At 47.1% G+C, this 10,485-nt stretch overlaps 2 pseudogenes; one reads left to right on the top strand and one right to left on the bottom strand.

Annotated features, from left to right (window-relative positions):
* On the bottom strand, positions 1-1,760 carry Cbwd1-ps1 (COBW domain containing 1, pseudogene 1; annotated as a pseudogene).
* Positions 1,761-4,050: 2,290 nt separating this feature from the next.
* Slc37a3-ps1 (solute carrier family 37, member 3, pseudogene 1) lies at positions 4,051-6,242 on the top strand (annotated as a pseudogene).
* Positions 6,243-10,485: the final 4,243 nt, after the last annotated feature.

Raw genomic sequence — 10,485 nt, 5'->3', positions numbered from 1 at the left:
ATAATTTACTAAAATTTTATGTGTTTTTATAAAATAAATACTACATCTAGTAGGAAACCAGCTCCTCCTGCGGTGGACAAACTCCATCCTTGCCTGGCGTTGTCCTTTGCTCCTCTGCCTCTGCCACAGCAGTGATGAAGAGTTGTTGAAGAATATCCTCATCTAAAGTTTCACCAATAAAGACCAGCAGACTCGCTGTCTCCGCACCCTCCTTCCAGCTCCCTCCGCTCTCTCCATGGATGCCCTGCACAGCCATTCGCTGTGTTTGTCTTTGATAGACACCAGTGCCTTTAGCCGAATGACCTCCATGCAGCTGCCATCCCTGTTTTTCACATTCTTTTCCCCAGGATAATCCATGCAGCTGCCATCCCTGTTTTTCACATTCTTTTCCCCAGGATAATACATTTCCGCCCTCCTCCTCGGCACCTCCTGGCCCTTCAGCTGTGACTGTAACAACTCTCTGATCGAGGTGAGGTGCTGGCGACACACGCTGGAGTTTGTTCTGCAAACTTACACCGGAGAGATCATCATAGGCACGAAGATCTAATATATTTGAGAGATGAACTCTTGATCTTTGAGTTTATAAAACGTTTCCCAGTCCATTTATTGATCTGATAGTTGTCCTTAATTTGTTTAGCTCCTCTTCTGAAACCAAGTCTGTTTTATTGACGAGAATCGTGTCTGCCAAAGCAACTCGCCTGGTAGCTTCATTGACAAGGCCATCGGGTCTTTCTTCAGTTAAATGTTTTAATCCGTATTTTGAGTCTACGAGAGTTATGATACCATCAAGATAAACATCACTCCCTAACTCAGCATCTGTAGGGAGTGGCGCGGCGAAGTAAAGATGGCGCCGACAGCCAGCCCCGTCCGAATGTGAATAACTTACCGCGCATGCGCAGACTTGCCCCCTTGTCAGGGCAGCTGTATGATAATGAGGTGCATTTGGCGCCCTCCTGTGGTGAACAACAGTACTGCGCATGCCTGGGGTTTTGCACCTGACGTCAGTCTGGCTGGGGCGGTACTATGCTAATGAAAGTTCATGCCGCGCCAATCTCTGGAGGACGAGTAGCTGGGATGACAGTGGGGTGACTCGTGCCCCACCAATCCCTGAAAGAATATTAGCATACTGTTGTGTATATAAGGCGAGCGGCTTTGCAGCTCGCTCGGCGCGGTAACACTTGGAGCTGTGACACTTAGGGCTGGCTGCTGCCGCCGCTGCCTCCCTGTATCAAGAATGAAGGTGTCCTGCAGTAAAGGCTGTTGAGAAGAATCCAACCGTGTTGCGTCTTCCTTGCCGGCCGAGGTGGGCGTGACAAGCATCTGCCCAAAACATGCACCAGGATCTGCTAGCCCAGTGGTCTCTAAGGAATCAAACTTGCCCTTCTTCTGCGTCAGGGTCTCCACAGCCCCAAGGCCACCGTCCTTGAGTGAACAGCAGAGGCAACCGTTTCTAAGTCCCAGCCATTCCTCACAGAGTTCTCCACCTTGACTGACAGCTAAGGATTTCTCTGCTGCACTCCCTTCTCCGAATTCATATACAATCACTGCTACTTTTCTATTATGTTGTTCTGTCAAAATGTAGTTCAGAAGTGTTGGCTTTCCAGCTCCTAAATACTCGGTGAAAATTGTAACTGGAATCCTAATGATGAGGTCAAGATTTTCCTCTTCTTCTTGGTGGTTGGTCTCAATGGGGACCAATTCCAGACAATCCTCCACGTACTCTTCTTCCACCTCCACGGTTTTCATAGCAGGTAACAAGCTGCCCGCAGTCACACTCGTGAATTTTCTTAAAGATTAAGCATATTAGGATTATATGAGTCAAGAACTAACTAGAACTACAGTAAAAAAAAAAAAATTAAGCACTATATATGATAAAATAAAGTGGTCATTGTCTTAGTCAGGGTTTCTATTCCTGCACAAACTTCATGACCAAGAAGCAAGTTGGGGAGGAAAGGGTTTATTCAGCTTACACCTCCACATGGCTGTTCATCACCAAAGGAAGTCAGGACTGGAACTCAAGCAGGTCAGGAAGCAGGAGCTGATGCAGAGGCCATGGAGGGATGTTTCTTACTGGCTTGCTTCCCCTGGCTTGCTCAGCTTGATTTCTTATAGAACCCAAGACCACCAGCCCAGGGACATCACCACCTATAATGGGTTGGGTCTTCCCCTCTTGATCACTAATTGAGAAAACGCCTTACAGCTGGGTCTCATGGAGGCATTTCCTCAAGGGAGGCTCCTTTCTCTGAGGTAACTCCAGCTTCAATTTTTATTTTGCATATCATTTTCATGTTTTTTAAATAAAAGACCATCTTATATAGGGTTATTGTTACAGTTCGAATATAAAATGTCCACTTCAAGCTAAACTGTTTAAACACTTGGTTCACAGCTGGAGAAGTTGTCGAACCCGTGATCTATAGCAGACATAGGCTGCTAGGGATGGGATCTCAGAGTCTTCACCCTGTCCATTCCCATCCTGGCTTCTGTCTAATCTGCTAAAAAGTGATGAGTGTTGCTTCCTGCTTCTGCTACTAGGACTGAGCTGCCTCAGCCATCACTGTCTTCCTTGCTACATTGTAATATCTCTTGAAACTCTAGGCCGAATGAAATCCTCTCTCCCGTAAGTTGATTTTGTTAGATATTTTGCTACAGACATGAGAAAAGCCCAACTAATTCAATTACTTCTGCTTTTTTCCCATTCCATTTGCATGAAGTATTTATTCTCTCCCTCTCACTTTCAGTCCACATGTCTATTTCGAAATACATATATTTGATTTTATATCACATCTTCCTACATTTTACCTACTGTGTTAAAATAGTGGTTTTAATTTGATCTTAAAAACAGGACTATACTAAAGATATAAATTATTTACATGGCATATTAACAACACTGGAGGTTCAAATTTTGCATGTAAAATTGCAAGTAAATGTAAATCAATTAGTTTTATTATACCTTTTCAGATTTCTTTGGTTTCCTTCTGTTATCTCCTTGCTCTTTTTGAGGCAGTCTCACTCTGTAACCTCAGCTGGCCTAGAAATCTGTGTGTAGCTCTTGCTGGCTCAAACATACCTCACTTCCGCTCCAGCTTTCCGAGGGGTGAAGCATAAGCATGAACCTCCATGCCTGGCTGAACACTTCCTGTAGGACAGCCCTAGTGAAGATATATTCCCTCATATTTTGCTTATCTGGAAATATCATTTCTTCATATCAATTTGGAGGGATATAGGAATCGTTAGCACGATTACCCCTTCGTTACTATAAACATCTCTGCTACCTGTGGGGATTCCGCTGAGAAATCTGTGCTCATACCATTTGGGGACATCATTTATGAAGTATTCTTTGGCTTCTCTTTAGATTTTAATTAATATATTATTCATTTTTAATATATATGTTTAAAATTATTTCAATCTTTAGAAGATTTTCTAAAAGAAAAAAACCGTAGCCCCTGGGTGAGGTGGTGGCGGGGGGCGGGGGCGGGGGCGGCGGGGACGGCGGGGGGGGGGAGGGAGGCGGGGGAAAGCGGGGGGGGGGGCGGGGGAGCGGGGACAGGGCACCGGCAGGGCCGGCGGGGGCGTCGGGGGCGGTGTGGGGAGGGGAGGGCGGCGGGGGGGGTAGGGGCGGGGGGCGGCGTGGGGGTAGGGGAGGGCGGCGGGTGGGGTAGGGGAGGGCGGCGGGTGGGGTAGGGGAGGGCGGCGGGTGGGGTAGGGGAGGGCGGCGGGGGGGTAGGGGAGGGCGGCGGGGGGATAGGGGAGGGCGGCGGGGGGGGGGGGGAGGGCGGCGTGGGGGGCGGTAGGGGAGGGCGGCGGGTGGGGTAGGGGAGGGCGGCGGGTGGGGTAGGGGAGGGCGGCGGGGGGGTAGGGGAGGGCGGCGGGGGGGTAGGGGAGGGCGGCGGGGGGGGGGGGGAGGGCGGCCGCGGGGGGCGGTAGGGGAGGGCGGCGGGGGGGGGTAGGGGAGGGCGGCCGCGGGGGGCGGTAGGGGAGGGCGGCGTGGGGGTAGGGGAGGGCGGCGGGGGGGGGGAGGGGGCGGCCGCGGGCGGTAGGGGAGGGCGGCAGGGTCTAGCAGAGCCGGTGCTTCGGCGCATCTCAGACAGAAGAAACCATGTAACTCAGTCACTGGGAAGACTCTGGTCCAGGTGAAGATGGAGGCGGGAGGAGCATGGTCTGGGCACGATTTATGCAGAGAGAAGAAGCTCTCGTCTCCTGCTTCAGCCATCACCGCGTTGCTGTGTTCTTGCTTTCGTTCTTCGGATATTCATTGCTCCGTGAGTCAGGAAAATCAGTATTTCCAGGAAGTGGGCCCTAAACGCTTTTACCACGTCAGTTGACCTGGCCTGCAGAGCAGCATCCACCTGCTTCCCAGCGCAGAGGAAGCCACTCTTTGTCTTGGGGCACAAGACACTGTTTCTGGCCTCCCATACTGGGCCTCTTAGTCCGTGGCGTCGTGGGGATTGGCTGAGTTTGCGATGTGTTCTGTGCTCTTCTGCGTCCGCGGTGTTTGCCTTGGGAACCGCTGCGCTTCCCTAACAGGTGGCTGGACTGGGGCTTGCGGGGTGTGCGCAGCCTGCGGGGTCCGGAGGCTGGCGCTGTGTGTCGGGAGGAGCTGGTGGCGGAGCCGTCTTCGGTCTCTGCGCTTCGGCGGGCAATGTTTCCGGAACGAGCCTGGATTCATCGGGTCTCCGCTATGGTTACGAGGCTGCCATTCTGATGACCGCGTCTGTGCAGTTTGCTGGTGGGGTTGTCGTCTTCTTCGGACTTACGGTGTCACCGGAAGAAATTGGTCTCCCATCGAGGCAGAGCTTGGAAGAAGATTCACGGAGGCCACTCACTAATGGTGCCGAGAATGAGGGTAACCGTGAGCCTCAGTCCAGGAGGACAGGGCTGTCATCCAAGTGAAGGCGCTAAGTTTTCTTCATGCTTGATGCCGTCCTGGAGTCAACCATACTCACTGGCCCACATGCCTGCCTGAAGCTACTGAATTACTCCTTTTTCTTCCGGTTGCCCTTTTACCTGAGTAACAACTTCGTGTGGACGAAAGCCAAAGCTGACAAATTGTCCATTTGGTACCATGTTGGAGGCCACCTGTGCTGGGCCTCAGCCCGTTCCTGGCATTGGGTCCCTTGTTGGGTGTAGACGCTCTCCAAAAATGTCCATCAGTGACCTTTACAGGGCGGTTTTGTTTTGTTTTGTTTTGTTTTGTTTTGTTGTTTTTTGTTTTTTGTTCTTGGTGGACCATCCAACCTAGTTAGCTCTGCTATTTCTGCAGACTTGGGTCACCGAGAGCTGATCCAAGGACGCAGTGGTGCTCTGGCGACTGTCACAGGAACCATCGACGGAACAGGGAGAATTGGTGCTGTCATGGGCCAGGATTTGGTGTCTTTGATCCAGGACAACTTGGGATGGATGTAGGTTTTCTACCTTTTTGTTCTCATGATAAGTCATTCAATTCTGTTGATCTCACCATGAATAGTGAAGGAACTATTCTCTCTCGTGCAAAGGACACAAGCTCACGTACTTAAGAGAGACGGACTGGAAACTTCTGAGGGCCCAGCGGTCTTCAGTTCCCTCCTGTGCAGTTATCTGAACACTAATGGAGCCTCAGCTTGCCAGGCCTCCTGCCACACTGCCAGCTGCCCCAGACACTGGCAAGCAAGGGGCGCATTGTTTTTGCACACTACAGCAGTTACGGAAGGTTTTTATTACATTTGTGGGTGTACTGAAAGGAAAACGACCCTGCCAGCATCTGTGTTGGGTTTGTCAGCTAATCCCTCTAACCTTAAACGCCAGTTCTGGTCCTGGACCCCTGTTCTTCAGCCTTAAGAGCTAAGTGAGCAGGAGGCAGGATCGTGCACGTTTGTACGGACGAGAAGACGGTGGTGCAATGCTCCGACACCACGTTTGCAGAGAGCGGATCACATTTCAGAGCAGAGCTGGGTTCAGACGATGCTTCGGGCCTGCCCAGGACAGAGCGCACCTCACCGAAGTGGGCAGACGGCGGGGTCACTCTGTGGCCTCCGGGAGTCCCCGTCCTCTCTGGAATGGCAGTTTGCTTGTTCTCCTCCGACTTCACTCTCATTTGACTCCTCGGAGCAGTCTTGCGTCCGTCCGTGATGATTAAGTTATTTCAGGCATTCAGTATGGAGCTTCAACCCCGGATTCAGTCTGGGAACAGCAAGGCCTTGTTGGTCTCTGCCGCAGGCGCAGCCGGGTTCCTGAGTTACCTCAGCGGAAGACCAGGCTTAGGGAGAAGCCAGAGGCGTCCCAGGGCTGTGACCTGTGCAAACAGAACCATCTTAGAGGATTAAGGCCTGAGGCCTGCCCTTTTAGAAGATTTAAAGGCATTTCTACTAAGGATGCTGAGTCAGTTTTAACAAATAAAACTTTGCACCACCTCATTTCTGAGCAGCCAATCAGACTGTTCTGCATGGACACACAAAGCACTGTACACTTCGGGGAACCTCCTATCATACTGACTTCTAAAGCCGTCTCTTCAGGTGAATGTGGACAGGGCCTTCCAGGATCAACGCCAGCTGGCATGTAAGCTGAGTTAAATAAACCTTGCATGCCTACAGGATTGACTGTGCTTAAGTAAATAAGAAAAGGAGCTAGAGCCATACCCTTCCTTCACTCTGGCAAAGTCGAATGCCATCTGTCTGTAGGAGAAAGCCTTCTCATTTAAGTATCTACTATAACGTCGTATGAACGTGGACATATCATAACCTGGGGAGAGGGAGAGGAGACGAGTCATGAACACAGCGCTTTCCACTGGACTTTTCATACGAGTTTCTACAGCTCTTTTCTTTTTTCTTTTTTCTTTTCTCTTATTGGATGTTTTCTTTATTTACATTTCAAATGTAAATGTTATCCCCATTCCCCATTTCCCCTCCACAAACCCTTTATCCTGACTCCCCTCCCCCTGCTTCGATGAGGGTGCTCCCCTACCCACCCACCCCCTCCCACCTCACCACCCTGACATTCCACTACCCTGGAGCACTGAGCCTTCCCAAGACCAAAGGTTCCATCCTCTGCTACATATGCAGCTGGAGCCATGAGCACCTCCTGTGTACTCTTTGGTGGGTTCAGTCCCTGGGAGCTCTGGTTGGTTGGTACTGTTGTTCTTATGAGGTTGCAAACCCCTTCAGCTCCTCTAACTCCTCCACTGGGGACCCTGTTCTCTTCAAAATAGACAGGGATTGTCACGGTTGCCTCTAAGATGAAGCTTGCCAGGTTGCAGAAAGCAACCTACTTACAAGCCAAGATTCTTCCACATGGGCCGCTCTGGCCATTCAGTGTGGCGAATAGACTGTCCAGCATGGGATGTGTTTTGATTTTTTTTTCCTTGCATTTGTAATTACTGTTACACACAGCAGCCTGTTTCATGGGTAACACATGCAGCCATCCAATATGGGGCTATCTGGCTTTACATGTATGTGATAGTAAGCAAATACAACGAATGAGCCAGAGGTTATGGCTCCAGCTGCATCAACCTACAAAAACATTCCTTTAAGAGGGGGATTTTCTTTAATTTGGTTGATGACTTCTACTCCCTCATCTCCCGGATCTTTATAAACAAACTGTGAGACAGATTAACCCAAGGTTCACTTTCCAAAGTGAACACTCTGAGTGACAAAATAAAATTGATATATATTTTATATGAAAAAAAAGAAGATTGTGGATTGTATGTCTTCAAGATTATGGATTCTATATGAATCAATACTTCAAGGTCATTCTGTACATACGTTTTAAATTATGTAAACAAATCAGTTTTAAGTTAGTCTAGGGATCCAGGGATGCAGTGTGTGTGTGTGTATGTGTGTGTGTGTGTGTGTGTGTGTGTGTGTGTCTGTGTGTGTCTGTGTGTGTCTGTGTGTGTGTGAGAGAGAGAGAGAAAGAGAGAGAGAGAGAGAGAGAGAGAGAGAGAGAGAGAGAGAGAGAGGACACATTGTATGGCTTTTGTTTTTCTTTTTTTTCTTAGTCATAACCAATTTTATTCACGTAGAATTCTGTTCTATTACACCAAGGCTCTAATTTATTATGATTACATATCTAGATAAAAGCAAATACAACAACCATTAGAATTAGGAATAGAGTTGTCTAGATTTTTGTTTCCTATAAATTCTTTTAAATTTTAAAATTCATTTGAATAATATTAAATGGCTTTCTTGTTCCTCCCTTATGTTCTTTCCTTTATTTTTTATTGGATATTTTTATTTACATTTCAAATGTTATTCCCTTTTCTGGTTTCCCATCCATAAGCCCCCTTACCCCATCCCTCTCCCCCTTCTTCTATAAGGGTGTTTCCCCTCCGCATCCTCCCCCCTTTCCACCCCCCACATTCCCCTGCACTGGGGGTGGCAGCCTTGGCAGGACAAAGGGCTTCTTCTCCCATTGGTACCCAACAAGGCCATCCTCTGCTACCTATGCAACTGGAGCCATGGGTCAGTCCATGTATAGTCTTTGGGTAGTGGTTTAGTCCCTGGGAGCTCTGGTTGGTTGGCATTGTTGTTCTTATGGGGTTGCAAACCCCTTCAGCTCCTTAAATCTTTTCTCTAACTCCTCCAATGGGGACCTGGATCTCAACTCAATGGTTTGCTGCTAGCATTTGCCTCTGTATTTGTCGTGCTCTGGCAGAGCCTCTCGGAGAACAGCTACATCCGGTTCCTGTCGGCCTGCACTTCTTTGCTTCATCCATCTTATCTAGTTTGGTGGCTGTATATGTATGGGCCACATGTGGGGCAGGCTCTGAATGGTCATTCCTTCAGTCTCTGCTCTAAACTTTGCCTCCATATCCCCTCCTATGGATATTTTTGTTCCCCCTATTAAGAAGAACTGAAGCATCCACACTTTGGTTATCCTCCTTCTTCAGTTTCATGTGATACGTGGATTGCATCTTGGGTAAATCGAGCTTTTGGACTAATGTCCACAAAATTGTGGCTTCTTCACAGCTTTCTACTCAATGACCACTGGGTCAAAGAAGAGATAAAGAAACTAAAGACATTCTAGAAGTCGATGAAAATGAAGGTATAGCACATACAAACTAATGGGACACAAGAAAAGCAGTGCTAAGAGGAAAGTTCACATCACGAAGTGCTTTCCTAAAGAAACTGGAGAGATCCCATACTAGCGAGTCACAGCACACCTGAAAGCTCTAGAATAAAAGGAAGCAAGCACACACTACAGGAGTCAACCACAGGAAATAATCAAACTCAGGCTGAAATTAATCAATCAGAAACGAAGAGAACAATACAAAGATCAACAAATAAAAGAACTGGTTCTTTGAGAAAATCAGCAAGACAAGACAAACCCTTGACAAATAACATAAAAGGCAGAGAGTATCCAAATGAACAAAATCAGAAATTAAAAAGGAGACCGAACAATGGACATTGAGGAAATTCAAAGAATCGTCAGTTCTTACTTCAAGAACCTGTTCCCCACAAAATTAGAAACTCTAAACAAAGTGAATAATTTTGCAGATAGATAACACTTACACAGCTAAATCAAGATAGGGTGAACTATGTTAAATAGTGCTTTAACCCGTAAAGAGATACAACCATTAAAAGTTCTCAAAACAAAAAAACAAAAAACAAAAACAAAAAAACAAAAAAAAAACCCAAGATCTTTTTTTTTTTTTTTTTGAGCACAGAATTCTACCAGACTTTGAAAGAAGGGTTAAGAGAAATACTCCTCAAACTATTTCACAAAATAGAAACAGAAGGAAAATTGCAAAACTACTTCTATGAGGCCACTGTCACCCTGACACCTAAAGCATAAAATGACTCAACACAGAAAGAATTCAGACCAATTTCCCTTATGAACATTGGTAGAAAAAATACTCAGTAAAATGCTCAGAAACCAAATCCAAGAACATAACAAAAACATCATCCACCAAGATCTAGTAAGCTTTATCCCAGGGATGTAGGAATGGTTCAATGTATATGAAAACCCATCCATGTAAACCATGTAAACAAACTGAACTAAAAAAATATGATCATCTCAGATGCTGAAAAAAACCAGCATCTATCACCCCTTCCAAAGACCTGGAGAGATCAGGGCTGTAAGGCACATAACTAAATGCAGTAAAGGCAATACACATCAAGCCAGCAGCCAACATCAAACTAAAGGGAGAGAAAGTTAAAGCAACTCCACCAAAATGGAGGACAAGACAAGGCTGCTCACCCTCCCCATATCTTTTCAATGTAGCCCTTAAAGTTGTAGGTAGAGTAATTAGATAACCAGAGGAGATCAGGGGATACTGGAAAAGAAGGACTCAGTGTATCGGTATTCACAGACGATATGATAGTACACACACCCCAAAAATTTTACCAGAGACCTCCTACAACTAAAAAAATACCTTCAGCCAAGTGGGTAGATACAAAATTAAATCAAAATAATCAGTTGCCCTCCTTTATACAAATAGACTGAGGAAGAAATCAGGGAAACAACCTTTCACAATAGGCACAAATAAGGTAAAATACCTTGGTTTAATTCCAA

The sequence above is a fragment of the Rattus norvegicus genome, chromosome 20 (genome assembly GCF_021556685.1).
Source record: "Rattus norvegicus strain SHRSP/BbbUtx chromosome 20, alternate assembly SHRSP_T2T, whole genome shotgun sequence".
Lineage (NCBI taxonomy): Eukaryota > Metazoa > Chordata > Mammalia > Rodentia > Muridae > Rattus > Rattus norvegicus.
Note: the sequence above shows the minus strand (reverse complement) of the source record. Positions and strands in the feature narration are given on the sequence as shown.